The sequence below is a fragment of the Gymnogyps californianus genome, chromosome 3 (genome assembly GCF_018139145.2).
Source record: "Gymnogyps californianus isolate 813 chromosome 3, ASM1813914v2, whole genome shotgun sequence".
NCBI classification, from domain to species: Eukaryota; Metazoa; Chordata; class Aves; order Accipitriformes; family Cathartidae; genus Gymnogyps; species Gymnogyps californianus.
In genome coordinates, this window is record NC_059473.1 from 282,244 (window position 1) to 308,836 (window position 26,593).

Genomic DNA, 26,593 nt, shown 5'->3' on the forward strand with positions numbered 1-26,593 from the left:
CGAACCGTTCCTGAGCCTCCCACAGCCCGTCCTTTCCAAGAGGGATATATATGCCACAGGACTGTATGCTATATAACCTCCCGCTTCTGCAATTTACAGCACCTACATAGTAATCAACACAGAGTAACAAACTTGATGAGGAATACAGCCTATTACCTTCAAAGCACTAAACACAAACCTCTTATTTCAGTTTTCCACACATCTAATCGCTCACAGCAACAGCGTTTTAACAGTTCACATATTTCTCAAAGTTTTACAGATAAACTACAAAGGATGCGCTTCTTCCACGAGTCTGGTGGGAGTAGAAAATTAAGACGGTAAATTAAGTCTGATCTGCTGGCAGATCTCTCTCTGAAATTAGGCAACAGCCTTTGCTTTAACCCTACCACTCCTCTGTTCGACTGGGTTTCAGCAGGGATTTGCAGCATCCTATTTGCGCCGAGTTCATCGGCGGGGCGCCCAGAGGGGACCGCTGCGCGGCCCCATCCCTCACCGAACGGGCGCCCGGGCTTCACCCGGCAGTCCGGGGCCCGTGCCTGGACCGGTGCTTCAGCCATGAGTGGCTGAGCAACCAGCGGTCCGCAATCTGCTGCCCGGGCAGGGCCGTGCGGGACCACGGCCCGCTTTAACGGGGCTGGGAAAAGGTGCGAAAGCAAAGGGAGTCTTTTTCTAGTTGAGCTTGCTGCGGGCAAGCCTGCACCTCCACTGGGAATATGTCAAGGATCTGCAAAAATCAAAATAGGATAGGAAACACTGAATGACAGCACACTCCCTTAAAAGGCCATCTGATCCTGATTTACAGACTCTAAGCAGCAGGGAATTTCCTACATGGAAAAATCTGCCAGGGAAACGTCAGTCCTGTCTTTACTGGCACTGTCACTTACTGGGCAAAGCAATTCAATTTGCTCTTCAGAGGAAACAAGAGACTTACGCACTCACGCTGTTTGCACGTGTGCTTGGGAACACGGATGCAGGCGTGCCTGCGCGCCAAGGTCTCCTCCAGTAATCCCCGAACACCACCAAAGAGCTTCAAGGAAACTTGGCAGAGCAGATTACTGGTAACAACACACACACGTAACTCAGCTATGGATTGCTGGGTCCGCTCTCACCTTCCTGCCTGCTAACCTGTTTATTAATTCTATACGGAAGATGAGTTCAATATACCCGCAAGTCTTTCCCAGGAGACAGCGATTCAAGCGAAATGCATTCAGCACGGATGCAGCGGAGGTAGAGCAGGACATGTGCTGGCTTTTGACAAAAGCTTCACTTGGAATTTTTTGGCGGTTTTTTTAAGAAAAAGAAAAAGGGAGTGGGGAAAGACATGTCAAAAGGAGGAATCCGAGTGCAAGAGGAACATAAAATTAATTCAAGCATGGAGGCTGCACGAACAGCTCGATTTCCCCATTGCCGGCTTCCCCCCAGCACATGAGCGGTGGTGGCTCAGTGGAACTTTCCATCGCCCAGTCCAAGTATTTGTCAGCTCCTGCATCCTGATTAAATCTGTAATCCTGGTTACCGGGGAAGGGGACGGGGAAAAGAGGAAGGCTTAGCGTTACCCACAGGAGCCTCAGGCTCAGTAGGTATTCGACAATCTCGCTTTAAGACATAGGTTATGTGGTGGCATTTATTCGTGCTCCCTCGTTTGCCGCTCTTCTGAGCTTTCCTTGCCGTTCCCTTGCCCACCCCTCTGCTTTGGGGGGGCTGCCAGAGTGTTTGCAGACCCCGGCGCTGCTGGGGGCACAGCCTTCCAGACCTCGCTTCAGTGTTCTCACGCTTACTTGGTATTCTCACACTAAACCCAAAACACAGCACTGTACCAGCTACTGGGAAGAAAATTAACCCTATCCCAGCCGAAACCAGGACAGCTACCCGCTCAGAGAGGAGCGGAGGCAAACCCGGCCCTCGTCATCCCATCTGAACCGGGGAAGACGAGCGCCAAAAGCCTTGCCAGCGCAACAGGGGTTTCTGAACGACGCGTGGGCGGTTTCAAGGAGGAGTTCAGTAAATCCGTGAAAGAAGCAACAAGAGAGGACACCTCCCAGTCAGGGGAGTCCGGTACCGGCTGTCTGTCCATCAATCCAGGCCCGAGTGCCCGGGGTGGAGGCACGTCAAGGTGTGCCAACAGCGACCCTGGCAACACAGCCATCCGGGCGCTCCCACCAGGCGCTACGGTGTCTTACTCACATCTGCCTGGTTCACCTGAATTACTATGGGTTAGTTCATTGCCTGGCCTTGAAACCACACTCATTTCCACCTCTCTTCCACGCCTGTCGGGCCGGGGATGCCAGCGGTTACCACCACATCCCTAACGGTTGCTATGGCTACAGGAAAGCTGCTGCATCGCTGCATCCCTGCATCCAGCGCCCAGCCTCACCGAGGGTCCTCGCAGCAGCCGACTGCCCTAGAGGACGTCCTCTAGAGAGCCCTCCTGCTCGCCCTGTGAGCCCGTCTCTGCTAGCTGATGCCCCCACACAGCAAATCTGTGTTTCTCTCTTCCCTTTTCCTCCACCGGAGAGACTTCCTCGCAGCTGGCACAGTTCAGCAGCGAAGCTCTGGCCGTACAGGGCTGCAGATGCCAAAGGCTCGCAGAGGGCTCAGAAAGCACTCAAATTCTCAGAGAAAATAAAGGATGAAGAGCTATTTCATACAGAGAAACCACTCACTGACTCCTTACGCTGCAAATTACTGGGAGATGCGAGAGTACACCAGGGAAGCGCCGCTCAGTCCGTCGGCCCAAATCCCAGCAGTAAAAACATCTCACACTTTCCTTGCATTTTTCCCCGTGAATGTGGCACTGGACACGGATGGAGCCAGAAGACAGTGTCGGACCTTTAGCCTGACCAGCTCCCCTCTTCCTATGACAGGGCCCTTCTTCAGACATGCTGACCCAGTTGTGCCAGACGCAGAAGGCCACGTCTTACCACGAACACAGGCAGGGGTCCCCTAAGGCACTCGCCTTGCAGCCAGGTTTTATGGAGCAATAGGTTTAGCTTCTGCTGGAAGCTGCCCCAACAGACCCCAAAGCAGCATCCTTCTGAGGGAGCCATCCACGCAACCGGGCGGCAAAGCGACCCGAGGTGAAGGCTTGCTCCTCCACCGCCCTGCCCTAACCCAGCCCAAAGGAAGCCCTGAACCGTGACTCTGCCAATCCGCATCCGAGTTGTGATGATGAATAATTAATTGCTGCTTTGTTTTCTAGTGGAATTCTATAGCAGTCATTCTCCCTGTTTTAACACAAAACTATTATCACCTCCTCCTTCCCTTTTCTTCGCCCATCAATTAAGAGATGGGAAGACAGCATCTCTCACTCATGACTAATAACAGCCCTTCGCGAGATGAAGCTGGTGTGGCGGGTAATTACCAGGATGCTTCAGCAGGTAATGTCACTCAGCGAGGGCACCGATAGCTCGCCAAGCTGCAGAAGGACAGAGCATCACAGCGCTCAGGTCACCTGGAAGTCAGAGTCATCAGCACAGAAGCTAACTCTCCAGTCAGCTTCTTCCAAGACCATTAATGAGTGCTAATTAGAAGTGGTCATTCAGCCCATCAGCACCTGCCTGTTCATCACCAGAAGCCTGCATTAACACCACTTCTGTATTCACCAGGCTGCGGACTCAGGGTTGTCTTCAGTTACAAATATACTGGTCATGGCTGCTCTTTTTTTTTTCATCCCATCTCTCTTTTTATCTATGCATAGATATATATTATTATATGTTACATATTATCTATGTACAGACACATAAAATCAAGAAAAGGGTATGTTCCGAAGCATTTCCCCCCTCCAGCAGAGATGCACAACCACTGCTGTGCAAACCACCTCTAAAGCTCCCCGCAGATTCCTCATCCAGCCTCGTGCCTATGGGGGGGGGACACGATGGGGACGCCTTCCGCTCCTGAGACTGCTGGTGGGGACAGAAAGCTGCAGCACCGCCCGGCCGCTAACCTCGGCCGCCAGCGCGGTGACAAGATGAGCCTGGAGGACGCGCACCAGGCAGGAGAAGGCTCGACCTGACGGAGAAGCAGCCGGGCAGCTCCGTGAAGTGCTCTGGGGTAACGGCTCCCCCAGAACTGCTACTTTCTTCACAGAAGCACCAGTATCTTTTGGCCTTTAAAAGATATTTGATGCTATCCTGGAGTTTTAGGCTATTTGACAACATCCTAAAATCCTGAAATTTGGGATGGAAATGAAAACAAATCTGAAAACCTCCCATTAACTTTGGACGAGCAAGCATGAGGCACAGGGAGGCCGGCTTTCCACGCTGCAAACTGCAACCAATACCACAACAAAGCAGGGATGCATGGATGTTTACCTGGTTTGAAAGGTCAAAGCAGCCGGCATCCTTTTCTATTATTATTTGGTTTTGCCCAGAGTATGCCCCGCTTTTACAGAGAGTTCTGTATTTGTAATGTTACCTCGTCAAGCACACGAGAGGTGCTGGGCTACCCGAGCTTCGGCACTGGGCGCGCGAGATTTCGGCGGCAGAGGAGGAAGGCTGCTTAGCAAGGATCGCTGCTATCGCCTCTGCTGCGGCCGAGGCTTTGGGGCAGAACAGCACCGATTTAGGGAACAGAACACGGCTGCTCTCCCTGGCTTTTCGACCAGCCTGGGGCATCAGTCACTTTACCTCTGTTACCTCCTACCTTAAACCTCATCCACTCAGGCTGTAAGAGCAGCGCAGAAGATTCCTCTTTCCGTGTGGTTTTGTCACACCTGGCACGAACGGACTTTGATCCCATCATGAGTGCAAATCTTTCTGGAGAGCCCGGAGCAAAGCGGGAGCTCTCTTCCTTACCTCCTGCTCGCTCACCCCCAGCACCAGGCAGCCCTTCTACCTGAGCTTCAGGAAAGAAAAATAACTCATCGCTCCGTTTCCTAACGGGGACAGCAAGGAAATGACGAAGAACTTGCACATATGGGGAACCAATATCTCATCTGGAAACTTCTTTACGCAGTCCACGAAAACATCCATTTTAATTAAATACTTTTATTTTACCCACTGCTGTGCACTAAATTAAACTGCTCCAGCATTAATATATAAAACCATTATTCTGCGCATGCATAAGTGAGTTCATGCACGTGTCTGTGTATAAAAACTATACAATTAAGCACTGCTTAAAATGCAAATGACAGATGATAAAGATTCCATCCTGACAATATTAAATCTTGATTTGGGACGTTGTATTAGATCCTCGGTTGTTTAAAACTAGTGTAAACTCCATGAAGTCAATGGAGCTAGTAATAATTTACATCAGTGGAAAATCTGGACCTTTGATTTTTAAATACTTACTACTGGCAAGAACTGAAAAACAAGCAACACAAATCCAGTTTGTAACATGAGGCCAGATGTTATTGTTCTTCTTTTACTGTAATAGCTCAAAAATAACAAATGTAAAACAAAAACTCTAATAAAGACTTGTCCGGGGACAGATCGTGGAGTTACATCAGCTTTCACCCCTGAAGGCACTGAAATTTAAATTAAGGGTTGGGGCCCTCGTTTACACATTCACATTCAATCTGCAAAACACCACGGACACACCGCAATTTAAAGCATGTGCTGACAACGATTTGCCCCGATTTTCTTCATTACCAAGCTTACTCCCTCTACTCTTCTGGCAGCAGAGAGAGACTTTAAAAATAAGATTAAAAACTATATATTTATATGGTGGAAGGCTCCTCAATAGGCCTACAGTTGCAGACGGGGTCTTGGCAGGAGAGCTGCTCCCGACCACCGCCCAGCCCCGGCAGCTTGCCGGCGGGCTCCCTTCGACAGAAACCCGGCTAAGGTGGCCATGCCTCCCCCGGGCAGAGACGGCGAGACCGCGACGGTGGCCCTTGCCTCTGCCGGCAGAGCAGGTCCGGACAGAGGACAACGGCCCCCAAGGCTGGCGGTCCCTGTGCTCAGCTCTCTCCTCCTGCTTTACACCTTGTTTAAGCAGCTCTGGCTGCCGGCTCCGGCCCAGGCCGCTCTCCAGAAGTCTCTACCCGAGCACAGCCCACTCCTCAGCTCGGATCCAGCTCTCTCCGCCACCTGCTTTCCAACCTACCGGCGCTTCCATCCCCGGTGACATTTTGCAAGCGAGCAACCCCGCCGACACGACTTCCCGCACTTTGGCGGCGGCGGCGTGTCAAACAAAAGGCCACTCGGCACTGACGAGCCTTTAATCTCACGGCGGCAATGTTTTTCAGGCGTATCGGGGAAGAGCCCCGGCAGAGCGATGCTGGCAGAGCTAGCACCGGCTCCCCAGGCCGGCGGGGGGGACGGCTCACAGCCCCTCTCCGGGGAAGCGCCTGCTGCGGAAACAGCTACACCGGCAGAGCTGCACCTTGCTGCCCCGAGACGCCTGTCCTCGGCCATCAAAGCCACGCTTGTAAAAGACGGGGGGGTCTGGTCTGACCGGAGCGTACACAGCCATCCGTCCCCGCCGGGTCTCTATCCCTTCGGCGCGCACCGCAGGCAACGAGTGCGTTCGGTGCTCACGTGGGCCTCACACCTCTTTCCATAAGCGCTGCCCTGTCATCCACTAGAGGTTAAACATTCGTGGGCACTTGAAGCTGGGATCGGCTCTGGGCCAGGTCAGAAAGCCGCCAAGTCTCCGTCTCTGCTAGAAGGCTGCTTGGAGTTAAGGTGCAGCCCGGCCTCCGAGAGACATGGAAAGCTGTCCCTTCGCACGCGCGGGTAACACAGGCACGCTGCGCGCACGGGGAAGAGCCACAGCAGAGGTCAGCTCGGAGCCTGGCCCAGGAGATGGGGGCTACACCGACAGAAAGTTTCAGCCTGCCACCACGGACCACCGAGGTTTTCTAGTCCCAACTTTAAAATACAAATAAAAGGCAATGCCTCCCACCCCCAGCACCCTTCCCGAATCCGACGGAGTAATCCTCCGAGCTGTACAGAACCTCACAAAACCTGAGAATCCTTTGAAACGTTTTATGTTTCACCGCGTGCCCTCTGAAGTTGCCCTTTAAAATAGCATAAACTCGCACAAAATCACCTGAGCTAGAGAACCTGCTACAGCTAGGACCGCGTTTCCCTTTCCATCCCGGGCCTCCCTTTTCAATGGCTTATAACCACCAAACACACTTCGCCAGAGCTGACATTTCCCACAGCCCTGCTTCACCCCGCTCGCTCTCAGTTCCCTTCCTCCTCTGGAGCCTGAGCAAAATACCTCCCCCCACTATTTGGGTTAGGAAGGATCCTGTCCTCCACGTGCTTTGATCAGAAACTTCGTACTCTGAACAAAAACAAGTCACTGGAACGAGAAACGTCAAAGCAGGCTCTCTTGTAGGTCTTGCTGCAGCTGGAGCATCTAACCCTGTGTAACCTGAGCCAGAATTTGAGGGGTTTAAGCCTTTGATGTGCCAACATCATCCGCAAAGAAAGCCAAACTTGAAGATTATCATTCGAGATACATAACCATACGTAATATTTTTAATGAGGAAACACACGGCCTGTCCCAGGGACAGTGGATTTTACAAGGCTTGGGGTCAACAGGCACCAAGACAAATTACTTCATTGCCAAATTCCTTGGTATCGCAAGTCCAAAATTTTTAACAATGAAAAATTCACAGTAGCGTAGATTTTCCTTTCTTTTTAAAAAAGAAAAAAAACCAAAACCACACCAATCTGTTATTGGGCTCACTAAAGGCAATACCAGTATGGCCCATACCAATGTAGACTTCAGTGAAATTAGTTAATTATTAGAAAGGCCGATCTTACTGTTTGAGCCTCAGATCTCAAGCTGACGATTTCTACCTCTGCCTTGATATATGGGCTGGTTTTACGGTACTGCACAACTATGAGTATTCGCTCGTTTTGACAAGCGCGGAAGCGAAAGGCAGTACACAGACTTCTGCAAGTCACACATCGTCCCTCACCGTCACAGGGACCGCGAACTGGAGGAGCTGCTGGAAGGCACGCGGGGCGAGCAGACCACCGAAAGCCCGACCAGGAGCTCAGTACGCCTACGAGATGCCGAAGAGCACTGAACCTCAGTCGCTTGCCGCTCGGTGCTCTGGGTCCGTGACAGACAGAGCAAGAGGACGGGCTGGTTACGCACAAAACCCCCGCGCCGGCAAAGCCCAGAGCCATCACCACGTGCCAGAGCCGCAGATGCTGCTGCCGTGTCCCTCCCCTGCTTTAGGAAGGGGGAAACGACGCGGCGGCCCAGAATACCTGTTGTGGTCCTACAGAAACCCCCCACCTCGCTCCGGTTTTGCATCAAGGGCCCTGCATCTGTCCTACCTGCACAAACGAACGCTGAAAACATTGTGTCACCGAGGGCTAAACCATCACTTGATGTAAGCCGGCAGAGTTCAGCAGAGCCGGTCGGACTTACATCACCTAAGGATCTGCCCAGAGTCTGCCCGCAGGTGGACAACTTAATCTCTCTGCTGTCAAGAGACAGAACACATCATTTAAACTATTCAGAAGTCCTCCTCCCAAAATCTGTGTTTGTGCTGCAGCACAGCCACGGCTCGCAGGCTTCTGCAGCCCTGTGAGAACTTGCATCTGTTCCGAGCTCCGAAATGGTTTGAAAAGCCAGCTGTCGCTCGCTCTGGGAGAAAGCAGCAGCGTAATAAAATGTTGCAGGAAGTACGTTCACAAAATAGGAGCTCGGTGGAAATAGGATGCTGGGGAGAATTATGACATTTTACAAAAATGCAGCAATGTATTTTTAAATGCTGAAGTGGACAATTTGCGTTTACCATGACAGAAGAATAATTCAAGTATGTAAAAAAATAAACTATTCTGGTATCTGGCCAATCTAGAACATCTACATCTGGTACACATTTACTTTTATCACAGCTGTGAGCCGTTACTTGTACTTCAGTAATGCCCTGAGGCCACGCTGCATCGAGCAGCTTGCATCTGGTAAGTATGCATCAGTCACTGATTTGATCAGAAGGATGGTCCAGAAAGTATCGTGAACACAACCGCTTGCAATTTACAGACTCTGAATTGGTAATAACTCCTTACGGCGCGCTTTTCATCAGCACAGTCCAACCGTGCCCTACGCTGCCAGTCAGTATCAGCTCTGCCGTCCTGCCGCCGAGGCACAGAGAGGACCCGACCCACATCTCCCAGCAGACCCACGCCAGAGCCAGGAAAACCCCTCTCTAGCACCTCGGTCTGCTGCTCCCTTCCACAGACCCCCTCCGGCAGCGGGGCCGGGAGCGGGACGGCTGCCCCGGTTCCACCAGCGAGCCTGCGGCAGACCGGCGGGACGAGAGGCTGCCGCTGGCACGGACCAGCATCACCACGCAAGAGGACCGCAATGGTTCTTCCCAGCTGCCAACCCAAAAACCTACGACAAGTCCTGCTTTCCGTGCTCGGCATATAAAAATCCAAGTACGTTTCCTTCCAAGAGAAAGGAGTAAGTCTGACTCGACAATTGTTTTTTTCCCCCCACCTCCTTCTTAGAAATTCAGGTCTCAAGCTTCACGGAAGACTTCTCAGATTATTAGAGCGATGCACTACAGCAGCCTGGCATCCTCAGGTGTCGGAGAAGTAAAACCCAGTTCAGAAAGGTACGATGTGCTCTTTTATTCACGTCTGAAGTCCTGCTTTGCTTCTTGACACCTTTTAAATGCAAAGAGTTGGAAGCAATGGTTCCTCCTCAGTATTTTAAACCTCTCTGCTGCCTTTTCCACAACACACAATAACCAAAGGAGTAACCCAAGCTTGCTAGAAGTTCGAGGAAGCAAGTCTCATTCCTCTAGGTATAAAAACCAAAAAAACCCAACCAAACAAAAAAAGCCCAAAAAACAAAACTGAGAAAATTTCTGGGCATTTCAAAGTCATTTCAGAGGGGAAAAAACAATCATAAAAAGAGACACAGGGTTCCCCCCCTCCATTGCTGTTACTCTAAACATGGGTTCTTGCTACATAACTGTAGTAACTGGTTGATGATGTACTTAAGAAAATATTTTCCCCCCTCTTTGTGCTGAAGAATGTTCATATTTGCTACCTGCATTTTTTCCCAGAGATAAAGTAGGCAGCTCCTTTAGAGATGATGTAACTGAAAAAAATGTGTTCGTCCCCCATGAAGTTATGTGTGCAAACACAATCCACCAGATCGTCCAAGGAATATTTGAGTTCCATTGCAAAACATCTGTGCCCCACCTCCTATTTCCTTTCTTCTTAAAAATACATTTATTTTTACTGTGGCCCACTCCATCAAATAAGACTGGAATCCCACCAGCTCACAGCTTGCAAGCTGTGTTTTATCCAGAACGATCACTGCCTTTGAAAAGGGAAGACCTTAAGAGAGGGATAAGAGAGACCACCTTTACACCAGATAAGCACCCTGCCACATCTATTTTTTTCATCTGTTTGGCAAGTCTACGTAAACAGCAAAACAAGGTTCAAACTCTTGGCGTGCTCCAGAGCAGACCGTGACCAGGATACCCGCCGGCAGAGCATGCCAGCCGGCAGGTCCTCGGGCACCGCAGGCTCGAGTCGCAGGCCTGAAAGGCTCTTTAGTAAAAGCGTGCGTGAGGCAAAGCTTTCTCCCCATGGTTGGCAGCATCAGGGTCAGCATTTCACATCTAGACAGTATTTAGCACCAGTCAAAGGCTGCCGGATTAGCAATCCCTCGAGGACAAGTTTAATTACATGGTGACTAGGAGGTTGCAGGCGGGTCGTTTCATTACACTCCAAATGAAGACTAGAAAAAGAAAAGAGATCAGAAGCTGTAGCCTTATCTATGCCTATCGTACATGGTCCATAGTTTTTAGCTGAGTATATCTCTCTCCTAAGCCCTTGCGCTGTACTTCAAAAACTAAATAACTAAGCAGCCCACCGTTAGCAAAATGCTGTGAAATACAAGAGGCTAAGGTTTGGATTTTGGCAAGTCTGCTTACTGGGCCGTGGGTGCTTCCGTGCGCCTGGAGGGACAGGGATGAAAAGGGGAACAAGGGGTTGAAGCAGTAAGGACTGATCTGCACCAAACGATCTCTTCAAGGTATCGGATGTGGACCTTACGGGGGTACTGCAGCTCCATGCTTCCTACCACTGTTATCGCTAAATTCCCCTGGCTGGCACTTCCATGTCCAGCATTCCCTATTTCAGGTTCTGTCCGCAAAGCTCATTGGCAGCCTAAAGCAAAACACCGACTTGATAAATGGGATACTAGGAAGAGCTACCATGCAAACTGGGTTGCACTTCTGACTGGCTCTCAAATGGTGTCCTCCCGCGTCTCTGAGAGCAGCAGGCGTACAGGTTAAGATCTCTGCCTTGTTCCCTACAGGATTATTCCTTTTTTTTTTTTTTCCCCCCTTGTCATCATTTCTCAAGAATATTAACACGCTTCTTGGGTAGCAAGAGTCAATTATCCTTTGGCATTCTTCACGCAACACCCAGCGTGACATACAAATCTTCCATAAACACTCTGCAAGGCCCTTATTGCACAGCTAGCATATGACAATACAGTCATTTCCATCGGAAACAACACTTACAACGGGAACATGCTAATCACAAAGCAAACGAGTCCCAGCAGGTGAGACTTTGGAGACTACCGGTGCACATCACAGCCATGTCGCGATGCAGAAGGCTGGAGGCTGAGTACTCATAAGCCAGGAGCCAATGGGTCTAATGAGATTCTTCTCTATTAGAACAAGTAGCGGTTTAATTACAACTCTTCGATATATATGCAATGATGTACTCTGCAAAAATAAACAGCAGCTTTCTGACAAGGGCAATACGGGCTTGCAGGAGCTCACTACCTTTCCTCTGCCTACAAACCGTAGAGGTGATGCTGGTTTCAGGATTTGGGTTTTACTTTGCTGTTTTGCCATTTAGCTCCCCTTCCTTTTCTAATGCTTTTGTTTCCTCAATGCAAGAGAACACACTGAGGATAAACTGGGAAATAGCATTGCCACCTCTTGATTTTAATCGCAGAGCTTGTATTATTTTTCTCCCTAAAGCTTCGGCTCCTGGAGTGCACACATAATCCCATGGGAATAGTGGCAAACTTTCAGCAAAAAGAATGCTACTGGCCTCCTCCGTGTGCACAGAGGGCCCTGTTTTCCAGGGAACTGCATGATTTCGGAGATCAGTTCAGAGTCTTTAAGGACCCAGCAAAAAGCAATTGTTCCGAGCTTCCCCTTTGGCATGTGGTCCAGGTACAATCCTGTTGCAAGGACCCAAGAGGTCCTGCCTCGGGGTGGCTGGTGCTAAGGAATCTGCTCGCCTGTATGCCAACGTAACACAGCAGCGCTTGGGCTGCTGCCCCCCGAGATGACTGAAAAGTCCTGAAGAAAGTCCTTGTGACCACCTCTTATTTCAAAGAGGTCCCGCAACCCAACACTCCCACAGATCAAGGCCCCGCAAAACACAGCCCAGAAAGCAAACCCCGCGGCGAGCCCGCAGCACAGCCACAACCGAGGCCGACTCAAACACACGCTCCGCTCGGCTTCCACGCCAGAGCAGCTGAACGCCTTTACAAATAAAGCAGCAAAACCCAGTCACAAAGCAACTCCGGAGCCAGGAGCTTCGCGGCGCCAAACCCCAGCCTGAGGACGACCGTTCCGACACCGCGGCGAACCAGCACCATGCGTCCGTGTGCGCGGGGCCAGCCCAGACGCAAGCGGCCCCCGCCAGGCCCCTGGCGTTCCCGCCATTAAAACGCTGGAGCGCTGGGCCCCTCACCGCCCGCTGCAGCGGCGGGAAGGGACGCCGCTCCCGCTCTCAGCCTCTTCACGCGCGCTGCATGGGCGCAAGCCGCGAGAACGCCAGGCGCCCCGAGGCTCCTCCGCGCAAGCTCGCCAAGCACTGCCTCACCACGCCGGCGTCCCCCACGCGACAGCGGAGCATTACTGAGAAAGACGCCCTTCTCCTTCTGAAGGAGGGAAACAGGGGCTGTATTTCCCGCTCCCTCGGCCAGCTCTTGCAAGGGTCAACGGCTCCTCCCCGTTACAAACGTTTCTTGGCATAACCTTTCCCTGCTCGCTTCAAGGGTCTGCTGGTCCCTGGAAGTTCCCCCCGATGCCACCCATTTGGTGGCACACTGACGTTGGAACTGCCACCAGGTAGATTAAACATTTTCCCAGTCAGGAAAATAAATTCCCATTCTAGTTTATTGCAAGACCAAAAAAATATAAAATAAACAAATCTAACTCCATCAAGAGAAGAGAAAGACGTTATTCAAAAGTTTGCAGAAAATTTCTGGAGCCCAAGAAATCATTCCAAGGACCAGATAATTGGAAAATACCCTCCAAAAAACCAGCTGCACGAATAACCAAGCAGCAGAATACTTCCCACCACCTGCAAGTTATCTTTAAGTATCCCTCGCAGCTTTTTACAACTTCCATAGCTCAACTTCCCTGACATAAGCTAACAAGAACATCTGTGATCAACGTCAAGTCGTGCTTCTCCCCTGTGTCCAACAAGGCCTGTCCTACCTGAAACACAGGATGGGAGGCTTATAAATAGCAGAGACATGGTGCGTACACATCTCTGCTGACCCAGTTTCACCTGAATCTGAACTTGGCTCCAGAAACACACTCCAGCTGCCAAAAAAAAAAGATAATTACAGGCGAGCGAGCTGGGCATACCCATTTTCAGATCAACACTGTAACAGCCGGCACTTAATGCATTTGTGCGTGGCCCATGGCAGAGACGCGTGAAAAGAAAAATCCTTCGCAGTATTTCTAACAAACCAAGCAGGCAGGCTCAGCAAGGAAGAACTCTTCCAAACCCAGTGGTTGCCTCACGTTTTCCCCTCAGCCAGAAACGTAGGCTGTAGGGGCACGCAGCCTACTCAAAAACCAGCTTCAGTTAAAACGCAGGTGTCAGACGTGGAACTTCGCCAGCGTTGGTTTTTCTCTCTTCAAGCCTCAGCTCTTGGGGCCAGGCGACAGCACCACAACCTCAGCTCTTGTTCCCATCAAGAGAACATCTCTCCTTCCTGACTGTAGGAAAAAGATAACCCGACTCCACGCCAGCACACCAACCGAGAAGCAGCGAGCACCTCTTTTATTTTTATTTCTGAGGTTCTAACCCCAACATCGCCGTTTTCTAACGCTTTAGGGTTTGGAGCTGACGAAGCCTTTCTGCGCTGCTCGGCGTGAGGAGCGACACAGCAGCTTTCCAAGGCGCTGGTGCATCCCTTGCGACCCCCTGCCCCCAAAGCATGAGACCTGGTGATCCGCACTGTTCCTTCCGGAGAAAACGCTGCCTCGGGCAGACTTTTGTTTTAGCACTGCAGACCCCGAGCCCCAGGAACAGGTCTCCTGCATCAGGGTGGCACAAGCGACAACCCTCGCTTGCAAAGCACCAAGGGGGGGGGGGGGGGGGGGGGGGGGGGGGGGGGGGGGGGGGGAATAAAATAAAAGCGAATGGCAATACACTGGAGTCCTCAAAACTGGAATTTCTTGGATCACCGCGATGCTGGGCACCAAAACCGCTTCAACCTGGACGAGAGGCGAGGGGGCAGAGAGAAAGGGCCGCGGCCACGTCTGCCCGCAGAGCGCGCGCAGGTGACGCCGGGCTGCGACGGAGCACCCATGGCACGGAGCACCCATGGCACGGAGCAGCCCCAGCTCCCAAGCCCCAGCCTCGCAGGACCTGCTCACGTCTGCCTTAGCCGGGCGGATGACCCTTACCAGCGCCTAAGCAATCCGCTCCCATCGGGCAGGAGAGGCCGGTGCCTGGTGAGCGTTACCGGCTCCTCTTCCCGCTCAGCCTTCGCCCAAGAGGAATCGCGCTCCCAGCTTCTGTCAAGTCTTCTCCTTTTGGGAGGGGGGACGGTGGAAGAGAGCAATCCGCAGACAGAAGCGGAGCGTGGGAGCAGAAGTTCGAGCAAGTTTCTGTCAAATTCACAAAACTGTTGTAGCTGAGGGAGGGAAGAATGTCTTTTTTATATTCCTCAAGGACATTTTGTTACTAAACTTACAGCGATTTATTTTTCTAATGCTTCCACAAGTGAAAGCAAGGTTTTGCAACTTGCTAGGCAGAAACAAATTTTTACTTTTCATTTTGCTAGGAAAAAATTAATTTTGCTTGAGGGAAAGTGACTTTTTTTTTTTTAAATTGCATTTTGGTTCAGACAGGAGGAAAAAAAGGGGTCGGGGGAAATCACTCTTCACGTAGCATATTGTATCTGCTTGTGAAGAAGGCGCTCCTGAACTCAGCAGCGGTGGAGCAAGAGCAGTCTTGCTCACTCTGCCAGCAGCTACTTCCAGCACCTTTCCAGAAGAATTCTAGACAAATTTTGTTCTCTATGTCTTCCCATTTCCCATCCACAAGCCCACCCCACTAAAGCAAGACCCAGGCTTGTGAAGATACCACTCCTTGCATCTTACAGAGGCGAAAAGCAGAAGGATGCTCAGAAAGGAAGAAGTCCAAGCCTGGCACCGCACCTCCAGGTACAAAGGCCAAGAGGCGAGAAGCCTGTGTTACCTACGGAGATGAAGGAGTCACCATCACCCTCCACACCTAAACATCAAGGCTTCACTAAAACGATGAGCACATCTTACCCACATTTAATTTCTGTGTCTTCCCCAGCCTCGATGTGAACAGGTATCAGTCCCACAACTGGGACTCTGCCACCCAGATACGCATATCCCCGAGCGCGGACGGACCGTGCTGTTGTACGCGCAGAAGCACGAACAGGAGCTGGAATCTCAGGACAACTCCACTCGTTAGAATACTTCAGTGCTTGAGTATTTCATTTAATATACCTTGTTTCTAGCACACAAGCCCACCTTAGACTGCGCTACAATTTTGGGATCTGCTAGGCACTTCTGCCACGGCCGCGACCTCCTGTGCGGTTTTGTCTGTACAATGCTGACAATCCACCAAAAAAAGACAACACACAACCCAGAGAAAGCCAAGGAACACTAGAAGCCCTGAATTTCACCCTGCTGCAGTGAGTTTTACAGCTGCGTAAATGCACTAACTTCTCCAGCATTCCCATCCCTATTCTGCTGAAAGGCTGAAGGTCTTTCGGGCAGGGACTCTTCTGCTGTAGCTCCTCTTCGAGCACCAGCAACGCGTTTACGGGTAAAGCCACAGGTCTTGTGCAGTGCGTGCGTTCTCTGGGCACGACAACCCAGGACAACTCGGCCCACCTAAAGCTGAGCACGTGCGCAAGTCTTCGCACGCGTGAGGCTGAAGAGATGGTTTGCGTTTCAGCACGGAGACGGCCGCTACCGTTTGGGCTGAAAACCGCCTGCTCGGGCCGTGCTTCGGCACACCCACGCCCCAGGGCGAGTTCAAGGAAAGAGGGCTGCACGGCTCTGTTTTAAACACAGGGGAAACACCGCTTCGGAGACGACGTATCAGCCAGGAGAGCGCCGACTGCTAACGCCAGCCTGCCCGCGCCGGCACCAAAGCACGAGGCACAAGACTCCTCTCCCGCGGCAAGAGGAAAAAAAAAAGGTACGCCACCAGACCACGCTTCCTTCTCCTTCGGCCCCGGGGCTGCGCCATGCCGCAGGCAGAGCTCGGCCACCCAGACGTTCGCCCAGAAACCCCGCGCTGGTCACCGCCGTCTCGCCGCCTGGGTACGCAAACCAGAGGGGGAGCAAACGTTTAACAGGGAAGAGATCAGAAGGCACAAATTCAGATGAGGCGGTTTGGGTTTTGTGGGCTAAGGTTTGCGGTTCAGCGCAAAAAGGGCCCTAAAGGAAGGGTAACAAGCAGAAGCAAGCAGTCTGGAAGAGTTACCTGCTTCATAGCCAAGCACTACAAATTACATTATCATAATCTATGACTCACTGGAGAAATATGGATAAAAAAGAAAGTTGCTTTTGAAATAAGAGGAGGAAATGTAAGAAATAATTGCGTAAAAACTTCTTTGGCTGTTTAAATTAAACACTTTCGTGCCTGAGGGTCTAAATGAATATACTGAGATCTTTCAGTTTCTGCAGTAATCACATATTTCCTGCTATTACTGACAATGACTTTAAAACGGCACACTTAAGCAGGGCTGTTATTTTATTTGCAACCTTTCTGAGGCGGGAGCGGCGACCAGGCACGTGGGAAGCGGTAACGCTGGGGGAGGAACACGATGACAGCTCGTCAGCGGAAACGTATGTCAGTCTAGTGAGGAGCTAACGACGGGCGGCACCGGGACCTTGGCGTGCCACAACCAAGCGGCCTCCGTCATAAATTTCTAGACACGTTCCACCCCATCCTGACGCAGCTGATGAGCTTGTCACCTTCACGACAGCTGATAAGCCATGACTGAATTAACAGCAAGTTTCTCCGAGTTTCTCTAGTGCAACCCTAGCTCTGAATTTGGTAGCACACGGACCTGACCCAAAGCTCAACATCATATCAGCTTAATCCTTTTTGTTGGCTTCCAGTGGGTGAGTCATACTTCTAAACAGGACTAGGCGGTTAAATGATACTTTGCCTGAAGTAACATGAGTATTCCTCACTCTTTCCTCATCATCTTTTGTATTAGCTAAAACTGTCTGCCAAACCTAGCCCAACATCACCCGTGTTTGAGTTAAACGCTATCACTTTTTTTGTGCATAAACTCTGTCCGATTTTTTTGTGCATCTCTAGTTCCACACACCTTCACACGGATACCACGAGGACAAGAGGACGGCAGGAGAGGCCAGAAGAACATCTGCTGCACGACAGCACAGTCAGATACTCCCTTGAAGGGCCACCAGGGATCCAAGAGGGACGAGCGAAGCAGGTATGATTACAGGACTGGAAAACAAGGGAAGAGGAGACAAGAGACCAGAGGCTCTTTAGAAAATAAAGTGGGCTGCTTTGTTGTTCTGCCTCCACAAGCACTCGACGCAATCAAATACAGCAACAGGATCAGGGCAGAGCAAGCGATGAATATTTCTCAGCTTCTTTCTGTTAACAGGACTCACAGCAATAAGGCGTAAATTGACGTTTCAAAGCGTACTGGCAGGTACTCAGATCCCACAGCAACAAGTAGCTAAAATAATCTAATAGGCGTGCAAAGACAGGAGTCTTTTGAGGCTAGCGCTCCATCTCATCCATTTGCCATGCCTTGCTGCTTTTTCCCTGCCTTTTTTGGGGAGCGTGCTTTTTCCACCCACATCACCCATAGCTGAGCACCAGCCTGCAACTGCTCCTAGAGCCGGTCACTCACAGAGCTGGACCCTCACCAAGTCACATGCCGCAACACCTAACCAACTCCGCCGGCGCCAAGGGGGCGAGGGAGCTAGCAGAAAGGCCGCCACGTCGTCGTTGCATCGGCGAAGTTCAAGAGATTTTTCAAAGGAAACGTAGTCCCCTCTTATTTGCTACCCCGATGCAGAAGCAGCCATCCTCCAGATCGAGCCTTGCAAGGTTTATTTCCAAGTGCTGCAGTGCGGGGCTCAAAAACCCCCAGGCGTTCAGTGAATCGGGGCTACACAGTACAGAACAAGCAGCGGGTTTCATAGGTAACTGCTCAAAAAGACCACGCTATCACTCCAATTGCAACTGCTTCAGAGCGAAAAATGGCAAAAGGACAAAATAAATAATTTGCAGAAAAAGGTCTTTAGGCTGGATTCTGTCCATTTCATCCCTTTAATATTTCTCCAATGTATGTTTCAGAGGCAAAGTGAGCAAAAACCCCACTATTTGGAGCAGTCTTGATGATAAAACGCTAGTGGATAGCCCACTGGATAAACCATTAGAAAATAAAAATAGCAGTTTGCAAATGTCATGCCAGGCTTTCAAATGAGCCTGAAATACATGTGCAGTTAAAGAAAAAAAGATCTTTCCTTTACCATGTAAAAATGTGTTTACTGCCAACAGGCTACAAAAGCCAAGCGTTGCAAAAAAACCACAAAACACTTCAAAATGAGGCATTTTATTTCCCTCCCCCAACAGATGAGGTGAAACTGCTTCTTTAAACGCTCACTTTTGCCTAGCTGTAGGTGTTTATACAACTTCATTTTGGAAGTAAGCAAGGAAAAAAAAAAAGGTCTTTTCAGGCAGCGTTTTCCTACCAATGCTCACCAAAGGGAAGGAGAAGCGCCTGAAGGCCAAATGCACATAAGTGCACGTCCTGTGGGGATGCTAAGGAGGTTTAAGCTCTGCTGATTCCCAAGTAACAACAGACGCCCGAGGGTTAGGTTACGCACCGCACGTCAGTTATGCTCAGCAACATCGCAATTTTAGCCAAATTGCCTCAATTTCCTCGAGCAGCACTGTATAGGCGAGCACTCAGGGAAGGCAAAGGCGGACACGCTTGGGGAACTCTTGTGCTTCTCGGCTGCCGCGCTAGGTCAGGTCTCTACTGTCACTTCAGAGCTAGACACTGTTGGCGGGCCCGATCCAGCACTAACATGGCCGGCGGAAGGAGGACAGCGCTGCCCTGCACGGGCGTTGAACCAAGCCTTCGATCCGCTTTCTTTAACAACAACAATTATTAGTGTCCGAACTGCACGCCGATTTGAACCGCCCCATTCCTACCTACACTTCGAAACACGCAAGCTGCTGCGAGGATCGGCGCCGAAGGTCTCCTCGTCCTAATCCGCTGGGATGATGGTTAAACTTGCATTAGACTCGATTGACCTCAGCGGCCCAGCTCCATCATCAGGTCCCATTTCAATCTCCGGAATGGCTGCTTCACTCTTGGCATTAGGAAAGAGAGCAGCAGGATGAAGTTGCATGGGCTCATGACCGGGGGCCCATTTCGTGCTGAATTCAGAAACCTGGCATCATTCTGAGTTGCAGGAAAAATGGAAAATTCTGAAATTCTTCCCAAAGCACAACTAACAACGCTTGGCTTTGCTTTCTCATGTTGTGTTATCATGTACAGCACAAAAATCATTCAGAACAAGACGACATATCAATGCTACTTACAGCATCACTTCTACCAGCTCTTTTACTCACTTAACTTGCTGAAAAGCAGAACCGAAGTATTCTGCACGTGGCCTACAGTCCACTGAAGTCAACAGATAACTTTCACAGATGCTTCAATAGAGTCCCGCTCCCATTCAAACATTTCTGACTGCCATCCAGCCTAGCGTTAATGATTTACATTTACACTATGATAATGGTCCAAATGAAATCCACGAAACAACACACGGGACCTAAACTTTGTTACTTTTACTTTCTTTTCTGCAGTACTTTTCATCAGTTTGCTATTACAGAATGTATACCATTGTAATGTCATGATAATTCAGAGAAAACACAGTCATTCACCTAGGTATTTCTGCTTTCTCTCTCCTGAACACAGTACAATGTACTCAGTAATTATCGTTTTATCTTCTGGAAAAAGGGGAGCAAAAACACACACCAGAAATAAAATCCCACACGTTTCCTCTAGGCCACTTGATTTGGTGAAGGCAGGAGAAATAGCTGAGGGTGGTGCAATAGCAGGGGCTGATGTACCAAGCGCGGTGGGGGAAAGATTACTACAGATGCTGATGGGAGGCTGTAAGACTGGATCTGCACTATATGGGAGATACGCAAACAAGTAAAAAAATGAATAAGAAGAAATTTTGTACTAGTTTCTGCTGTCTAAAAAAGACTATAATCATCCACCTGTCCAGAAATGTTATTAAGGATTACAGTGGAGGAAAAATTATAGGCAGAGAAGTGCAGCAAGAACTGTGTTTGTTAGAATTTCTCTTGGGGCACGTCACCTATATAAGTCTTGAAGAATGGAGAAACATCTTTCCCCTCCCCTCCCCTCCCTGAACTTTGAAGAAATGACATCCAAGCTCTGCTGTAAAAAGAAAAAAAAAATACAGGACTGAACAGCTTATAAAGCCTTCTCTTTTAGTAGTGATATATTGTGAAGACTTCTCTTGAGGTGAGAAATAAAAACGATGCAATCGATTGGATGCAAACTGAAGACTCCCCATCTTGTTCTCTTTTCTGTCGTCCATGGACAGGTTTTTTGTACAGGGCTGCAGCAAGTGATTTGTCCTTTTAACTATGGGATGGGAACCTGCCCCTCTACATAGAGGGGAGCTTTTTGAGACCAAGTACAGAAAATCGACAAAAAGCCCCCGCCAGCTCAGGGGAGGCAAGTTCAAAAAGCGCATCAGCTCATCTCCGACAGTTCAGTACCCCCCGGACCCAATCTGCCTTCAGCCTGGCTGCGGGTGGATCCCCGAGGAAGCGGGACACGCGAAGCATACGAACGCAGCCGACGCGTTTGTGCCCACCTCCCCCAAAAGCTTCCCAATACGTCAACTGACTTCAAGAAAATGTAACGGAGCAGCAGTTTCAATGACATTAAATTCCTACGAGTTTCATAAAAACAGGAGTGAAGGAGATGAGGAGGACCCTGCCAAGGTCCGTCCCTGAGCTAAAGGCCACATTAGGAACGGAGCTCTACTTCTCATCAGCAGACCAACCCAACCTCAAGCTACAGAAGGCTAGGTTTCTTTGGGTCCACTGCTGGTGGAAGTACTTGTACTAAATATATGACTACCTACAAATTTCTCAGACAATAATCCTACTAGCGCACGTCGTCACTATGTACGTCCCACCGCTAGAACCGCACGCAATGTTTATGCAAGAACCGCAGAAGACATGCTTCTTACGACCTCAGCACTTGGCTATTAGTATACATTAAACATTGTCTTGTACTCTAGCTGACAGCAGGTCCTCCTCTTAACTCTAGTTGCCGAGAGAGTTTGCAATACCCATACGGTGCATACATACCAGGAAAACAACAAGCGTGTTTATTGACCTACAAATTAGTAAGTACAAGGTTTTGGCAGTAAAGGTGACACCAATACAGATATCTGGAGGTAAGAAAGGCAACTGTAAGACCGAGGAGTCGGAAGCAACTGTCATTCCTACCTGGTTCAGTGCAATTTCTGACGTACGGCTGCCCACCGTCCTCCGGGACGTCAGTCGTGTTCTCCTCACTTGCTTGCAGTAGCTGTCTCCCGCTCCATTTGTCATTACTTTCCACAGAATAGCTCAGGGCATCATAACCTAAAGGAAAAGAGCAGTAGATACATGAGCCTGCACAGGAAAAGCAACTCCTGATTCTGTTCCTGAATGCTTGAAGCAGCCAAAACATCTGCATTTCAAACCCAGTGTCCCCTGGGTTAGAAACAGTGGTGTTTCTAATCCCACTGGAAAGGTACACTGCCATTAGCTCCACGTCCCCGTCAGTCCCAAAAACATCAGGAGTCAGGTTCATTCCTCCACAACTTCAGCGGTTCATTCTAGAAGAGCACCTATGGTTTCACAAGAAGTTGTAAACTTCAATCAGTTTAAAATTGGAGTACCATCCACTGTTTTGGTTAAAAAAAAAAAAAAAAAAGAAACCAACAAAAAAAACCTACACACACAACAAAAAACAAAAAAAACCAAACCAACCACCCTCAACTTACTACTTCTGTAGGCATTTCACTGCTGGTAAGTACCAGCAAAACTCTGCTGAATTTTGCACATGCTTATACAACATTTAAGCCATTTCTGCTTAGGATTACAATCCAATTTGCTGCTGCATGAGGCCTCAGAAATACAGCGTTTGACACAAAAGTTCGGCAGGCTTCTACGTGACTCAGCGAAACGCCACGCAGGTGTTCGGAAAGCTCTGCCCCAACAGAGCACGAGGTTCCTCGGGACTGCAAGGGCAGAGCCCGGCAACCCGCGCTGCGTCAGGCAACAGCAGCAGGGAGGCTGCACCGGAGCGGGGACCGGGGCACAGGAGCAATCGCCATGTTCAAATTACGTCTTGTAATAAAAGCCTGGACAGTTATTTTCACCAAAGTAGTCAACAGGGATCCATTTCAGTATCTTGCGCCCAAGTCTAATGACACCGGTGGAAAGGCTCCTGAACGCGTTCGCCGCGGGCCAGGCAGCAGCTCTGCAACGCATTAGGAAGCATTCATTTATAAACATGAAATCTACAGCTTCCTTCAGGTCCTGCTCACAGAGCACAAAGCAACTGATGGAAACGTCTTTATGAGAGTACAGCTGTATTCATTCTCAAAACGGTTCTTATTGAGCCCAACTGCACTGTTATTCCCACCCAACACCATCTCACCGAAGCCAGAGCATGCCTCCAAGCCACTTCAGTAGCCCTCCCTACTTCCAATCATCAAAAAATGTCTATAAACATCAGGGGCATGTACTTCACCCAAAACTGGAAAAAAAAAAAAGGGATGAGCCCCAGTCCAGCAGGAGTTAACCATTGAGACCCAGGGGTCTGGCTGTACTCTTTACCATGCCCTGTCCTCCTCAGAGGAAGCGTGTGCACATTTGCTGACTTCTCATTTTTCCAACACCAGCCATACTGCTTTCGCTCACCAGTTTCTTTGCCAGCAAGACCCAGACCTGACTGCTAAACAGCCGCATGCTATCAAAGTTTCAGTGCTACACGTGATTGCTGTTGAGAACACCAAGAAAACCCCCAAAACTCCATTCCGAGGCCATCAACCCAGTGAAACAAGAATCACCATCTGGAAGGCAAGGAAGTAGCAAAGAGTAATACGATAAGGAGACTGAAGCGGCACCTCTTCCACTCCAGCAAAGGAGGAAAGTAGCCAGCACCGGGACTTCGCCACTGAGAAGCCACAAGGAACTGAAAAGTGAATACCGAGAAGTGAGTGCAGGCAGCGACAGCTGGGCAAGAAACGTACCGAAACGTTGACCCACTGGGTACCAAAACCAGCTTGCATGTAGTAAACGTGAAGCCGCGTTATACCAAGCCCCTGGCTCCCACCAGCAGCCCAGCACATCGAACTGCAATTGTTCTATAGCCGTTTCGTGACCCGGGCTCACGGACTGGTTCCAGCCGCACGCCTGCAAGGCACAGGGTGGTTTCAGGTATGAGCATGCAGCAAGTGACCCTACAGAAGGTAACACATTACTTTGTCTTCTTATTTCTGACTCCATCCTTCGGCTTTGCCTTGGTGCCGCTAAGTGAAACTCTATTTTAGCAATGTCAACAAAAACAGCTGGCTGATTTCCGTGATATTCTTGGCACAAGGCTGGTCAGCCTTGGACATGTCATGTCTGCCTAATTAGCCGAAAGCACGTGCTCGCGTGTCATCCCACGCATCCTATGTAGTTTTAGATTCAAGGGAGGAAGGAAAAAACCTTACTTTTTTTTTTTTAAGCCGCCAAGGCATCCACTTCAAGCAGGCACACGCCCTAAATCAGCTCTCTCGCAACAGAGACCTTGAGCCCATCTAATAACAAACAGCATTTGAGAGAGATTTCCACCCACCCATCCATCTTCTTTCCACGAAGCGGAACACAGGCTCTCTCACAAGGACTCCGCAGTTACTCCTCGAGTGCCTATCACTGACGCCGTCCAGGGCCTGTCTCCTGCGTGCGCTCGGGTCGCGGCAGGGCCTGGCTGTCCTGCTCCCTGGGAAGAACACGCAGTCGTCCGTCAAACTTCTAGGGTGTTCTGAGGCCCCCAAGAAACGACAGGCTTTACTCCGCGCCGGGAATTCACAGCACCGGGGGTCTGTGCAGAGGCTGGAGTCGGCACCCGACGCTTGATGCTTCAAATCCATCTTAAAATCTGAACTATTCCCCATTTTGCCCAGCACTTTGGAGACAGATCGCAAGCAAAGAGCAGTGGAACAGAGATTCAAATCTTGGGGCGATGTCTCAGAGGGTGCTTAAGGATAAAGGAAAAGGTTCTCTGCGGGTCCCAACCCTTCTGTTTGGTTTTTCTGACTCATCCCATTGAGAGAAGCGGCCAACCTGAGACTCCTCGGTCTTACCCAGATGATAGTCTGCTCAGGGCAGCTCCCATGTCACGCTACCAGCAGGGAGGCAACGCTTGGGAAGGGGCTGCCTGGGAATTTGCATCCCAGGCCAAACGGCAGGGACTGGGACCAACGCTCCCAAGACACGCCGGAGTCTGCCTGTGTGCGTGTTTGGGGGAAGAACCACGGCCGCACGGGCAGCCTTAAGCACCCCTGTTTTCTAAGCAAAAAGTGTTTAACTTGGTAAACTAAATATCATCATTTAAAGCGTCAAGCACTTTGCACTTGCTATGCTTTACAAACTTTCGAGAATGCTGTTTGCTGTTTGTTTAGTCTGTGAGCACTGGTAAGAGCTTAAACCGGGAGTTAAACGTACACAAACATCCCTGATAGACTCCGTTTCTCAGAAGAAGCACGTGCAATAATGCAACATCAGGCATCTCCCATAATAACAAACATACTCCGGCAATCCGGGCAAAGCAGTTTCAGTTCCACATACAAGCTGTTTCCAAAGCAGAGAGACTCTTCTCCGAGCAGTCGACGCTTCAGCGTGCGTCGCTGCGCGGAGGAAAGGCACGAGGGAGAACCCGCACGGACTGCAACGGCCCAGAAGGTCCTGCAGAAACCCCTCCTGCTGCCTCCACACCCACGCCGCCCTTCTCTCAGGCGGCAAACTTTTCCAAGCGAGGGGCAGAGAAGAAGAAAGATCACTTGAGGTGACTTTGGAAGGGGAAAAGCTTAATTTGGCAACAAAAGTGTTTATAAAGGCTACATTCAGCATTCACACAACTCGGCGTAAATAGCAGCAGAACTGGTCCGCGGCCGAACTTGAAGGGACGGCTGTGACTTACAGCAGTAAAAGCTCTCCCCTGGTACCTCCAGGTTTAAGTGGGGTCGGCTGTCCCACAGCAGGACTCGCAACCCGCTGACCCCAAAAATCCTGCCTTGGGTATCGCCACTCTCAAACACATTTGGCTCAACAGAGCAATAGAAAACAGACGCTACAGATGAAAGGAGATGCTTTTTCAAAGGTCTGGCCTTCCAAGGATTTCCCTGTGAAAACAGGGACACATCAAGATTTAAACCTTGCTAACAAGGACGTTTTATGACAATTAAATGGGGTCCGCGTTTCCCCGCTTGCTGGCACCGGCCTCCCCGCGGCACGGCCGGAGGCAGCTCGACGCCTGCCCTGCGGGCACACAGGCTGCGCTGCCATCAGCCCCTGCAGAAAGCAACTCAGAAACTTGGATTCGTGTTTTGGCAGACTCAGCGAAAGAGGAACCGACGGTCAGCTGCGGCTTAACCCCTCACACGTGGCCGCCTATAAAACAGGGACCTCACCCGTCCCCTTGGATGCAAGGGGGCACCACCGTTTTGGCCTGGCAGCATCTCTCCCTGCTTTCGGTGCTGGCACGAGGCAGAACCACCACCACCACCACCACCACCACCAAGCGCTGCAGCACCCAGCACCGGGGACGTCACCTCGGCCGTAGCATCCCGCCACGCCAGGGCTGCACGAACAGCATGCCACCGCCACCACCGCGGCCGGACCCGCTCTGGCTTCCACGGCCCCTTCCTGTCTGTGCTGGCGAGGTTGCCCCTTGGGTTGCCCCAATACCTGCAGCAGAGGCACCGGCACCTCGGGCTCACATGTGGGAATGGCAGAAGTATATTCTGATCTATCAATATTATACAATCACATCCCCAGGGCAGTTTCAAAAAGGCAGATGCGACAATCACAAATTCTCTTTGAGAACAAATCTTCTGCAACATGTGCTTTTGGCTTCTCATTTCAGACTGTATTTTGCAACCCTTTATTCACCCGTTCTAAGGCAAAACTTAGGCTGACTTGAAGCTCCACATCAGCTGCCAAAGGCTGTGGGGCCCGAGCCCTTGTGTCACAAAACAAGGGACCCATCCTTTGATTTCAATATAGACTAAATCACAGCCAGCGAAACGCAGAACAAAAAT

General features: G+C 50.3%; 1 protein-coding gene across 1 annotated transcript in view; it reads right to left on the reverse strand.

Annotated features, from left to right (window-relative positions):
* Positions 1 to 26,593, reverse strand: part of SLC24A3 (solute carrier family 24 member 3) — a 154,011-nt gene that overhangs the window by 122,320 nt on the left and 5,098 nt on the right. Inside the window, exon 2 of the mRNA XM_050895013.1 lies at positions 21,744 to 21,881. The gene's annotated coding sequence lies outside the window, so the exon portion shown is untranslated. The remainder of the gene's footprint in view (positions 1 to 21,743; positions 21,882 to 26,593) is intronic.